General features: G+C 43.4%; 1 protein-coding gene across 5 annotated transcripts in view; it reads left to right on the top strand.

Annotated features, from left to right (window-relative positions):
• Nucleotides 1-12,139, top strand: part of SMYD3 (SET and MYND domain containing 3) — a 780,787-nt gene that overhangs the window by 527,484 nt on the left and 241,164 nt on the right. The window lies entirely within an intron of this gene.

Raw genomic sequence — 12,139 nt, 5'->3', positions numbered from 1 at the left:
GTTCTTGGAAAAAAATGCAATTACAAGTCAAGGTTGGGGTGGGTATTCCCTTAGCTGTTACAAACCTGCGAGCCATAATGAAGTGCCCGCATTCTGTTCTTGGCTTTGGCTCCTGGTTCCAGTTTCCTACTGGTGCAAACCCTGGGGAGTGGCAGTGATAGCTCAAGTGGTTGGATTTCTACCAATCACAGGGGAAACCTAGATTACATTTTCAGCTCTCAACTTTGGCCTGGTCCAGGCCTGGCCTTGATGGTCATTTGAGGATTCAGCCACTTGATGAGGAGCTCTTTCTGCCTGTCTCTGTGTCTCTTTCCTCTTAAAAGACACACATGCAGGACAAATGCTGTGGTATAGTAGGCTCAGCTTCCACCTGCAGCTGGTTTGTGTCCTGGCTGCTCCTCTTCTGATCCAGCTCTCTGCTTGTGGCCTAGGAAAGCAGTGGAAGATGGTCCAAGTGCTTGGGCCCCTGCAGTCATGTAGGAGACCTGGAACAAGCTCCTGGCTTCGGATTGGCTCAGCTCTGACCATTGCAGCCATTTGGGGAGTGAACCAGCAGATGGAAAACCTTTTTCTCTGTCTCTCCCTCTCTGTCTGTAACTCTACCTCTCAAATAAATAAAATCTTTAAAAAAAAAAAAAAAGACACATATACATGTATGTAAAAACATTTTAGTGCAAAATTTTTGAAATCATGCATAATTTGTGCCTAATACACACTTCTATGGACTTTTTGAAGACTCCTTCTATTAGCATTCCCTGTTTAGTGAATATTCAGGAAATGAAACTTATTGATAACAGTCTGTGCCATATTACATGATAAAGGTTATCATTTAAATGTGTGCAGGGGGATGGGGTAATAGGGAGGAGTCCTTTGTGGTCCAAAGGGGGTTTTACAGGCTGGAGAAGTTTCAGGTCATCTTTAGTTTGAGGGAATGGTTGATTGCTGTACAACACTGTGAGGAGAAATGGAAGGTGGGCATCTGTACCCCCACAGCCCTGCAAACTCTACTGGGAAAGAAAGGCAAGAAGCAGTGTCTCATCTAAAAGAGTTGAGACACTGCTGCTTTCCCTTCTCACTTTACGTCCTCCTCCTCTCTCCTTTAACTTCTCTTTTCCCACCTCTTCTGGGAAGAATAGTAAAAAGCTGACTCCTATCAGTGTGCCATGTGTCACCATCTGGCTGGCTTAAGGGTAAGAAACAGGGTGGAGCACAAGGAACCAAATCACTCTTTGTGTCTCTGTCTGTAGCTTGGCATTCACAATGCCTTCATTGAAAAAACAAACATCTAAGCATCATGAATTATCTAATCATTATCTAGAGTTTTTATTCTGAGGAATTAGGCAAGAGATTGTCTTCAGTCAGTTAATTATTGAGTGTCAAGTAGGAGTCAAGAACAGTCATCCTTTATCTAGTCTAACCTTTGTAACAACCCTAGGAAGTAGATACAAAGGGTCTTCAAAAAGTTAATGAAAAATAAGGAAAAAAACTATTCATGGATTTCAAATACTTTGTACCAAAGTAGACTTACCTTTTAGTTTCATTTTCCCATGAAGCTTTTCAAGAATTTTCGTGTATTATTATACCTACCATTTTATACCACAGGAACTAGGATTAAAAACATTAAGTGAAGAAGTCAGCATATTGCATAGTGTCAAACAGGTAATTGATAAATGCTTGTTAAACAAAAGGGAAGTAAAATAAATTGTCCAGCTAGGATTTGCAGCCAGATTTGACAGCCTCAAGTCCCATGCTCTTATTGCTTTGTTTTTCTAGAAGAGACTTGGGTGAGCCTTAAAGATCAGTAGTATCCTGTACTACTTATTGAAAAACTAAAGTTTTATGTCAAAATAACAACGTGTTGGTTCTACTAGCCTTTATGTCTCTCTGGCTTTAGTTAGCCTATCCAGACAGAAGCTCTACCCCACTAAGCAGTAATACTCCATTCCCTATTCCCCAAGCCCTTGGCAACCATTTCACTTTCTGTCTATATAAATTTAACTAGATAATCCATGTAAGTGGAATCACACAATGTTTGTTCCTTTGTGTGGCTTCTTTGACTAAGCACAGGTTAATCCATGATGTGTTATATATCAAAACTTCATTCCTTTTTATGACTGAATAATATTCATTTGTATTTATTGACCACATTTTGTCTATCTATTCATCTGAGGGTAGACACTTGGGTTGTCTCCACGTTTTGACAGTTGATAAATGTTTCTATGAGCATCCATGTACATTCCTGGACTTTCAGTTCCTTTGGGTATATACCTAGCTGTAGATGGATCATGTGGTAGTTCTGTGTTGTATTTGTTGGAGAACCACAAGACTGTCTTCTACAACAGCTGTTCCATTTTCTTTTTTCTTTCTTTTTTTTTTTTTTTTTTTTTGACAGGCAGAGTGGACAGTGAGAGAGAGACAGAGAGAAAGGTCTTCCTTTGCCGTTGGTTCACCCTCCAATGGCCTCCGCGGTCGGCGCGCTGCGGCCGGCGCACCGCGCTGATCCGATGGCAGGAGCCAGGAGCCCAGGTGCTTATCCTGGTCTCCCATGGGGTGCAGGGCCCAAGCACCTGGGCCATCCTCCACTGCACTCCCTGGCCACAGCAGAGAGCTGGCCTGGAAGAGGGGCAACCGGGACAGAATCCGGTGCCCCAACCGGGACTAGAACCCGGTGTGCCGGCGCCGCTAGGCGGAGGATTAGCCTAGTGAGCCGCGGCGCCGGCCAGCTGTTCCATTTTCCATTCCCATTTCCAGTGCACAAAGGAGCCAGTTTCTTGACAGCCTTACCACCATTCGTTTTTTGAGTTGTTAAATAATAGCCATCCTAATGAATATGAAACGGTATCTCCTTGTGGTTGCCACATATTTTCTATATAGAAAAGTTGTCTAATAAACAAAATAAATTTATAATAAAAGTTAAAAACATCGAACGGTGTTTCAGACAGGAGTCCCTGGTTAGGTCACTGAAAATTATTTATTCAATAAAAATCGTGTCTTGTAAGGAGCTGTCGGGTTCCAAAGCTGTGGGAGCTCAGAAAGTGAAATTTCATTGTACTTTTAGCTCAGAGTTAATGATCACCATGCCCTCTCTGAAAGTAAGAGATGCGTGATATGTCACCTTCCTTTGAGCAGGAAGAGACCTCTTTATCTTCATTTCTCCTGATGAAACGCTGTGAGCTAACCCTTACAGGAGCCAACCTGTGACTGTGCCTTCTGGAATTCACTTGCTCACAAGTGTTGGCAGCCCTGGCCCAGGCCCAGTATAACGCTGTCCCTGAAGGAGCACCATGCTTCTTGTTTCCTTGTCTGCAGACTCTGTTGTTGTCAGATCTTTCATATGGCTTCAGAGAGAGATTGGTTTGGGCATTGCCAGGGTAGTGCCTATGTATGACCTCTTGTCTGAGCGTCTGCCAGCAAAAGCTGTTATCTCTCCAGGGCAGTTTAGGACTTGCAGATACACTTGGTAGGGGCTGGTCCCTCTCCCAGCAGTTCTGATCATTCCTTGGCAAGTGAGGCCTCAGTCTGTACTCCTTACCTTTGTTTTCCCCACCTTGTCCTCAGGTACTCTCAGCCACCTTGAGCTGTGACTTGTTTCCTTGTTGCTTTTGGAGGCTCTGAGGTTCTAGAGCAAGGCTGGGAATCTTGATCCTTGTCTGCAGTGTTTGGTCACATGTGCCATTTGCATTGCATAGCCGAGTGACCTGGAGAAAGTCCCTTACTGCGCAGCCCTGTCCCCCAGTCCTTGCCCACATCTTGTTTTTTTCTCAGTGAAAACATCTCTGCCACTACTGATTCATAGGTAACTTGAAATGAGACCATGTAAGTAAAAGTGCATTGCAAAGTAAAAATGGTAGTGGCTAATCATAGCTGTCAAAAGCTGCTTGAGGAGAGAGGGCATCTTCTGAGTTTGTCAGCACAAAATGTCTCAGCATAGAAACTCAATAAATTCCAGTTGAAAGTAAGACTTCGGATTTCATGATGAAACTGCTTGTCAGGGATCGATCTCCCAGCGACAGGCCCGTTGTCTTTGATTAACACGCAGGTGACTTGGTTGCTTTGAGATGTCTTTTAAGACATCAGTCTTTGTTCTTCCATTTATTTTGCTTCTCCATTCAAAGAGGGCTCTCCATATTTGGCACAATTGCATGAACTCATTAAGTAGCCTATTGTATAGGGGTAGTGTATTATCTCATTGATTAAAATCCATGCCATGAATTGAGTTCAGAAACTCTGAGAGTCAGAGTGAACTGTGATGCACCTGTGGAAACCGCTGTGTACATCCACCTCCCAGACACAGAGGCTGTGGTGTTGTGCACCAGCTGACGTTGTCTCAGAGCCAAATCATAAATTGGATCTTTGGTGGTATGTGTGTGTATATGTGTGTGTGTGTGTGTGTGTGTGTGTGTGTGTCATGTTAGGGCTTCAGAATCTTATCTGGGGCAGGCTCCTTCCTACAGAGCAAAGAGTCATCTTGTAAAGATTATGAAGGAGCTAGAGGATGCTTACATCTGGGGCTGATGCTTGGATCCCTTTCCTGTTCCCTCAGCCTGCCTCCTGTAGGCTTTGAGCTTTCTTTGTCCCTGAAGATGTCCCCAGTTTAGATGGGGACACGGAAAGGCCAGCCAGCCCTTGTTTTGTGTGCCATGCTTGATCTGGTTGGGGCTCTTGAGTACTGTGCTTGGCTGTACTGGTTGGTGCTACCCCTGCTTTGTATTTTGTATGCGGAGGTAGAGTTCTTATGTCTTCTGTCAGTCAGCATTTGTTGGATATTTATTGAATTCCTACTGTGTACCTAGCACACTTCTAGGCTCTGGAATTACATTAGGAAACTAGATAGACAATGCCCTGGCCAAAAGACTAATCAATTGATTCTGTTTTCATATGGCTTGATTATGTTTTCTCATCTGTGTAAACCTGTTAGCGTTGCAAATATAGAAAAGGCCATTCATCATCATACCCTGAATTTCTAATCTCAGCCAACTGGTTGGCAGATGTGTGCTGTTGATCACCAAGGTCTCATGAAATTGTGAGCTTTTCTGGACAAATTGTCATCCATTAGCCAACAGAGTTCTATTTAATATCTGTTATATTCCTAACAGTGTATAGAAAATCATTTCAGGGGTGGACATTGTGGTATAAGGGGTTAACCTACTGCTTGGGACTCTTGCATCCTATTTCAGAGTGCCTGGGATGGAGACTTACCTCCACTTCTGATCCAGCTTCCTGCTAATGCGTATCCTGGGAGGCAGCAGATGATGGCTCAAGTACTTGGGTTCCTGCTACCCGTGTAGGGAGACCAGGATGGAGTTCCTGGCTTTTTGGCTTCTGCCTGGCCTAGTCCCAACAGTTATGGACATTTGTGGAGTGAACAGCAGAAAGGAAATTCTCTCTTTCTCTCTCTCTCTCTGTCTCTTTCTCTTTCAAATAAATAAACATTTTTTTAAAAATAAGAAAAATATTCTAGAATGTATGCTCTGCCCTTGCTGTTTTCTTTAGTGCAGCACACTGTATGAGCTCTTCTTTGGTTTATATACAAATCGAAAATAAAACAAGAAACAAGTGTTTAATAGTCATCTCAGTGAGCATTGTTAACAGCATGAAAGAAACTAGATATTAGGGAAGGTGGAGATTGTAGTGGGTATAATTCTCAGTCCAGGATCTCCAGTGTACAATAAATAACACTTCAAGATTTTTCTCTAAAGCTATTCAGTTTCTGGCTCTGATCCTTCTTTCCACTAGTGAGGTGGAAAACTTAATCTCCCCTTCCAGGGTTCTGGGATCATCTGTAGCACCAAGCTGTGAGAAACGTGCATCTCTCAGCCCCTGATATGTGCCGATCTGGTGACATACGTAGGACTCAGGAGTTCCCTGGGCCTCTGTCTGCTCTGCTCGTCCTCCTGGGGAAGTTGGGCTGACAGGATGGCCATGCTACCAAGAACTGGGGCCCAGGCCCTGCTTTGTCCCAGCTGCAGGTCTCATTGATCCTCTGCTCCTTTCGCTGCCTCCAGTGTTTTACATGTGGCTTCTGTTTCTGCACTGCAATTTACCACCTCGGAGGCACTGAACAGAGTCTGCTCCAGGGAGAAAAAGAGGCAATACAAAGAGAAGAATACAAACTGGTATCTCAGAGATACCATCCAGCCCCACAGCTGGCATTTGAATAATCTATAAAGATTTACCAAACACATTGGCAAGAGTTATCCAATATCCAATAGCAATCTTCTGGATTTGTTACTGTTCTCTCCATTTTTCAGGTGCATAAACAGGCTTAGATTAAATGTATGTTACATAAATGGAAGACTTAGAAATGGGAAGTGAATTCTGCTACATTCAGGGTTTGGATCTAGTAGCTTCTACCCCATTCCAGTGAATTTCCTGCATCACAGTGCTGCTTCTCAGGTTATCTGAGGTTCCTCTAGTTCTTTTTTATTTTTTGAAAGATTTATTTATTTATTTGAAAGTCAGAGTTACAGAGAGAGATCTTCCATCTGTTGGTTTACTCCCTAGATGGTCGGAATGGCCAGTGTTGGGCCAGGCTGAAACCAGGAGCCAGGAGCCTTTTCCAGGTTTCCTGTGAGGGTAGCAAGGTCCAGACACCTGGGCAATCTTCCGCTGCTCTTCCCAGGCCATTAGCAGGGAGCTGGACCAGAAGTGGAGCAGCCGGGACAGGAACCGGTGCCCATATGGGATGCTGGTGTTGCAGGCAGAGCTTTACCCACTATGCCATGACACTGTCCCCTATCCTGAGGTTCTTGAAGTCACCTGATTTTTTATATTAACAAGCATGGCAAGTCTTTTTAGTAGAAATTAGAAACATCTTTGTAAATGGTATGTTTTGTTTTACTTATTTTTTAAAGTTTGACTTTACCTGGTTCTTTTTTGTACCATTTTTTTTATTCTTTTGAAGTTTCTTTAATTAATTAATTTGAGGGGCAGAGAGACAAAGCAAGATAGAGCAGAGCTCCCATGTACTGGTTTACTTTCAAGTGCCCACAACAGCTGGGCCCTAGGCCAGGGCCTGAAGCCAGGAGCTAGGAATTCAATTCAAATCTCCTGCATGGTAGCAGACACCCAACCACTGATTCGGTTATTGCTGACTCCCAGTATCTGCATTAGCAAGAAGCTGGAGTCAGGAACCAGAGCCAGGAATTGTACCCGGCAGTCTGATAAGAGACATGAGTGTCTTTACCAGCATCTTAACTGCTAAGGTAAATGCCCACCCTCGTCTTTTTTTTTTTTTTTTTTTTTTTTTAATGTCAGTCAGTAGCACTTAATAATGTGATTTGCCTATGGATGGATAAAAAGGGGAAATGATTGGGTGAATTAAGCAGTCTGTGTTCTTTACTTAGGGCATGAGCCTTTATGATTAGGGTCTTCCCCGTTTTAGAAATGAAGCCAGAGGTGGTTTGTAGAAGTGGAACTCCTGCCCCCACTGTGGGAAATGACCATGGTGATGAGGGAGAAGTTTGGAGCCCCTGGCTCCAAGACATACTGGGAGAAAATTCCTGTTCCTGAGGATCAGGACAGAGAGGGAACTTAAGCCCACAGGGACTGTCCCAGAGAGTCGCTTCTTATGTCCCTCTAACCTGCTAGCACATCCGCGCAGCAGGGTAGTAAGACACCCCATTTGCCAGGGGCCTGTCTGTGGTTGCCTGCCTTTACCTGGATGTCCCAGCTCACTTGCTTGGTCTCACTCACTCTCTTTCTCTCTCTCAGTTACCCGCTTTGTTTTCAGTTTGTTGGAACACACTTGCTATGTATGTCTGGGGAGGTTATATGTAATGATCCTCAAAGAGCAGTTCCTAAAGTATATGTTGTGAAGCACTTAGTGTGGGCAGATTTTCCTTGGGTTTTAGGAATGGACTGCAATTTCCACTTTCAAATTGCTACTTACATGCCTAGGGAGAGGTGAGAGTAAAGGAAACTCCTCTGACATTGTTTTCATTTTGATAAGTCAGAGTAGCAGAAGTGGAGAGAAAAACGATGGGCCAAGCAGAAAAGACAGCCCTTGTGGATTCTTTCCATACCGTAGGACTAAATCATTTGCTAAGCACCTATGGTTAACTATGTGAGATTTTTCATTTTGAGTGAGCCTTTGGATGGACTATCAGATCCTGTAGTTTAATGTCTTTTTAAAATTGTGGTATGCACGTAACACAAACTTGACAATTCTAACCGTTTTTAAGTTCAGTCTGTGGCATTAAGGTCATTTATATTATTGTGCCAACATCACTATCCATCTCCAGAACTCTTTGACCTTCTGAAAGTGAATTCTTTACCTGATCAACAGCGATTCTGCACTCATCCTGCCCCAGCCCCTGGCATCCATCACTCTACTTTTGGTTGTGATGAATTAGACTTCTCCAGGACATCTCACAGAAGAGAATCCTGATATTTTTGAACCCAAATTTTAAACGTGGTTTCTTCCTTGAAATTCTGGTATTGCTAGTGATTTTGTAGCTTATTTGCTGGCATTGTTTCTACAATCTATGTTAATGTGCTAGTCAGGCTGGAAGCTTAGGATATGAATTTAGATGCTAAGCAACCAAGCTTCAGATCCTGATCGATTGTTCCTGGTGATGAAGCAGTGGGCAAGTGGATGAGCCTCTCTCTGCTTTAGTCTCCTCAGCTGTCACGCAGACATGCGTCAAGGGTTGTAGTGAGAAAAAAATGAGTTAAGCAGGGTGTGATACTGCAAACAGTGTATGGCACATGATACACACTCAGTAAATGTTGAGGGGCAGTAGTACTGTTGCCACCCAGTGTCATCAGTAGTTTAGATTCCATTCTCATTATACAGTTATGGAAACTGAAGACTTGATATGCCCTACAGACTAGAGAATAGCAGATCCATGAGCGCTACTCCCGACCTCGTGAGCACTAATCTTGTCGCTCCCCCTCTTCGTGGAGGAACGACACTAAACCCTGCCTAGGCTTCATATCCGAGTCACGGCACCATTATGTCGCTCCCTGTCTTCGTGGAGGAACGACACAGGACCCTGCGCTGTTCTTTTGTCTGCTCGGCCCTCCCCGGGTTTGCTGCTGGTTCTTCCCGGGTTGGCTACCGTCCCTTCCACCTCCATGGAAGGGCGGTTCCCCCTGCCACTTTCCCCACTTCTGCGGGGGAGCGGCACACCGCCGGCCGGCTCTCTCGGGGGCTGCTCAGGTGTTATTTGGATAGATGTTCCTGGTGCATGTTGTCTCTCTCCTCCTTTGTAGTCCTCTTCCACCAATCCCAACTCTGCTACCCACACGCCGAGTACGCTGCTCTCCTCCAATCAGGAGCAGGTCCTGCTGTTTATTGGTTGAACTGGAGGCAGCTGCGTAGAAGCTGTTTACTCCTCTCCCAGCGCCATATTGTGGGAGAGCAGATGCATAGAATAAGTCTTAATTCCAGTAACAGTCTAGTCCCAGTTGCTCCCCACATAATCTAGAGTTATTTTAGGACACACACGACTTCCCTTGATGAAATGTTTTGAAGGAAGATGGTATGGCAGTCAACATTCACTGCAAACCCCAGCAGTCTCTGCCTCCTGATAGTCACACCCTTGAGTGGCCTCCTCCCACATTGTACCACACTTGATCTGTGTGACCAATACGACAGAATGTGGCAGAAGTGATGGCAGGTCATTTCTGAGGTTACATTATGAAAAACACTGGCTTCTGTTTTGCTTGTTCCCTCTCTCAGACCACTTACCTGGGGGGAAGCCAGCTACGTTTGTATAGCAGCCCTATGGAGAAGCCCATATAGCAAGTAACTGGAGTCTGCTAAATGGTGACTGAGGCCTGCCAACAACCACCTGAGGCTCCACCCTTTGTCTTTGAGCTGGCCTCTGCTGACAGCTTGCCTACAGCCTTGTGTGATAGCCTGAGCCAGAACCATCCAGCTAAGACACTCAGATTTCCTGATCTTGACTCTGTATGTGATAATGGTGGTTGCTTCAAGCTTTTTATGTGTTAAGCAGCAATAGATACTAGCACACGTGGCTTAGCTCTCTGTTTGTCTATAATGATAAAACTTCAGTTGTAGACTCTATTCATATCATCCATTAGCTAAAGGAAGAATTTAATGCTGTGCTGGGAAACACCTTCAAGATGCCTGGCACATGGAGGAGGCTCTATAAACTCTGTTGAATTAATGAATAAATGCATGTCATTCACATACCGAAAAGAAAGCATTTTTGGTTAAAGCATGTACTTAGTTTTACTCATCTGACTAGGTGTCTAAATTTTTCTCATGTTTGAATCTTTGAATTCTAATATTTTCTTTTTTCTAACTGACTTCAACTTATGGTCATGATTTACTGTCATGTTTCATGTTGATAAATATAGCAATTTTACAATTTTTATTTATTTTTGCAAGATTTATTTTATTTGAAAGGCAGAGTTACAGGGAGAGAGAGGGAGATACAGAGAGATCTTTCATCTGCTGGTTCTTTCCCCAAATAACTGCTATAGCTGGAGCTGGGCCAGACCAAAGCCAGGACCAGGGGCGGCTTCTGGTGTCCCACATAGGTGCAGGGGCCCTTGCACTTGGGCCATCTTCCACTGCTTTCCAAGGCACATTACCGGGAAGCTAGACCAGAAGTGAAGCAGCTGGGATTCAAACAAATGCCCACATGAGATGCTGGCATTGTAGACATCAGCTTAACCCACTGTGCCACAACACTGGCCCCTGACAATTGCTTTTTAAACAGCACTACTCAGCTTGGAAAGGGGCTGCCATAAAAACCAAAGAGTTATTAGCAAGTCACCTGTATAGGATAGTCAGTGTACCAATTTTCTGTTGCTGGCATAGCCAGTTACCACGAGCTCAGTAGCTTAAAAAAAAAAAAACAAAACAAGTTTACTGTTTTGTAGTTCTAGAATTCAGAAGTCTAACATGAACTCCATAGGACTAAAAATCTAGATATTGGTAGGGCTGTGTTCTTTGTTTGGAGATCGCTAGGGGGAAAATCTGCCTCCTTGCCTCTTCTAGCTTCTAGAGGCCATACTTACACCCTGGCTCATGGCCCCTTTCTCCACTCCAAGATGACTCTTATGAATGAGGATCTTGTTTTGCTGGAAATTTCCTGATTTCTGAGAATATGATTGGATATTGGAATGTGATATACTACCTGCTTGTGTTGTGTATTGCCTTTCTAATTATAGCCATTAGAAACCATGTCAGATCCAGAAATTTCATTCAAGGTTCCAGAAACTTTATGACTGAATTGAAATAGGGCTAGGTGAGAGAACTCTCTTACTAATGTTGTTGCTTAGAAAAGCAAATACATCAAAGGTAAGAGAAATACTCCCTACTACCTCAGGATAGGATGGTGCTAGAATGTGCAGTTGGTAAGTATTAGAAAACATGGGATAGATTTATTTCATGTGCATTAGGACTTTTAAAAATTGAGTTTTTATGCTTTAAGGCAAGGTATCTATAGGATTTGAGTTTTCTGTTCTATTGTAGAAAACTACATTTAGATATTAAGCACTGAGTGAGTATAAAGAGATTGGAAAAAACTATAAACAGTCTCCAGCCCCACAAACTCCTCTTCACCTGAATTGAACTGTAAGCCTCTGGGAAGGGAGAAGGAAGAAAACAGTACTTGTAATTGGAAATTAGTGGTGCAAGATAGAAAATGCATTTCTCTTTAATTCCCTCAAGGAACTAAACACCTAGGATGTGAGGGCAGAAAACTTCCCTGTGTTACTTTCCTACCATATAGTCAACTAGCCAGTCATGGCAGGTAATGAACCAGTAGTTGTTTATTGCAAGCTTTCTGCATATGCAACCCTATGTTAGACATTGGACATGTATAATAAGCTAGATTTGTTCTACTTTGCTGCATGATTTACCTAAAAATGAATAGGGATAGGGATGATGTCCTCCAGGTGCTCACAACCTAAATTTAAGGGAAGATAGGCATGAGAAAAGTCCACAGTGAAATTGACTAAAAGAGAGAAACAGGACAGTGTTGTAGGAATGCCGAAGAAGGTTAACAGATCCTCTTAAGAGACCTTGCAGCAATGAAGCTCTGAAGTTGGGCCCTAAAAGGTGAGGTAGATTTCTTAGGAAGAAGGCATTCCAGATTGAAAAAAAGCAGTTATCATAGTGGTGTAAATTTTGAGGCAGGTGTTAACTATATAAATGGTC

The sequence above is a fragment of the Oryctolagus cuniculus genome, chromosome 13 (genome assembly GCF_051225735.1).
Source record: "Oryctolagus cuniculus isolate XC-2025 breed Fujian yellow rabbit chromosome 13, ASM5122573v1, whole genome shotgun sequence".
Lineage (NCBI taxonomy): Eukaryota > Metazoa > Chordata > Mammalia > Lagomorpha > Leporidae > Oryctolagus > Oryctolagus cuniculus.
Note: the sequence above shows the minus strand (reverse complement) of the source record. Positions and strands in the feature narration are given on the sequence as shown.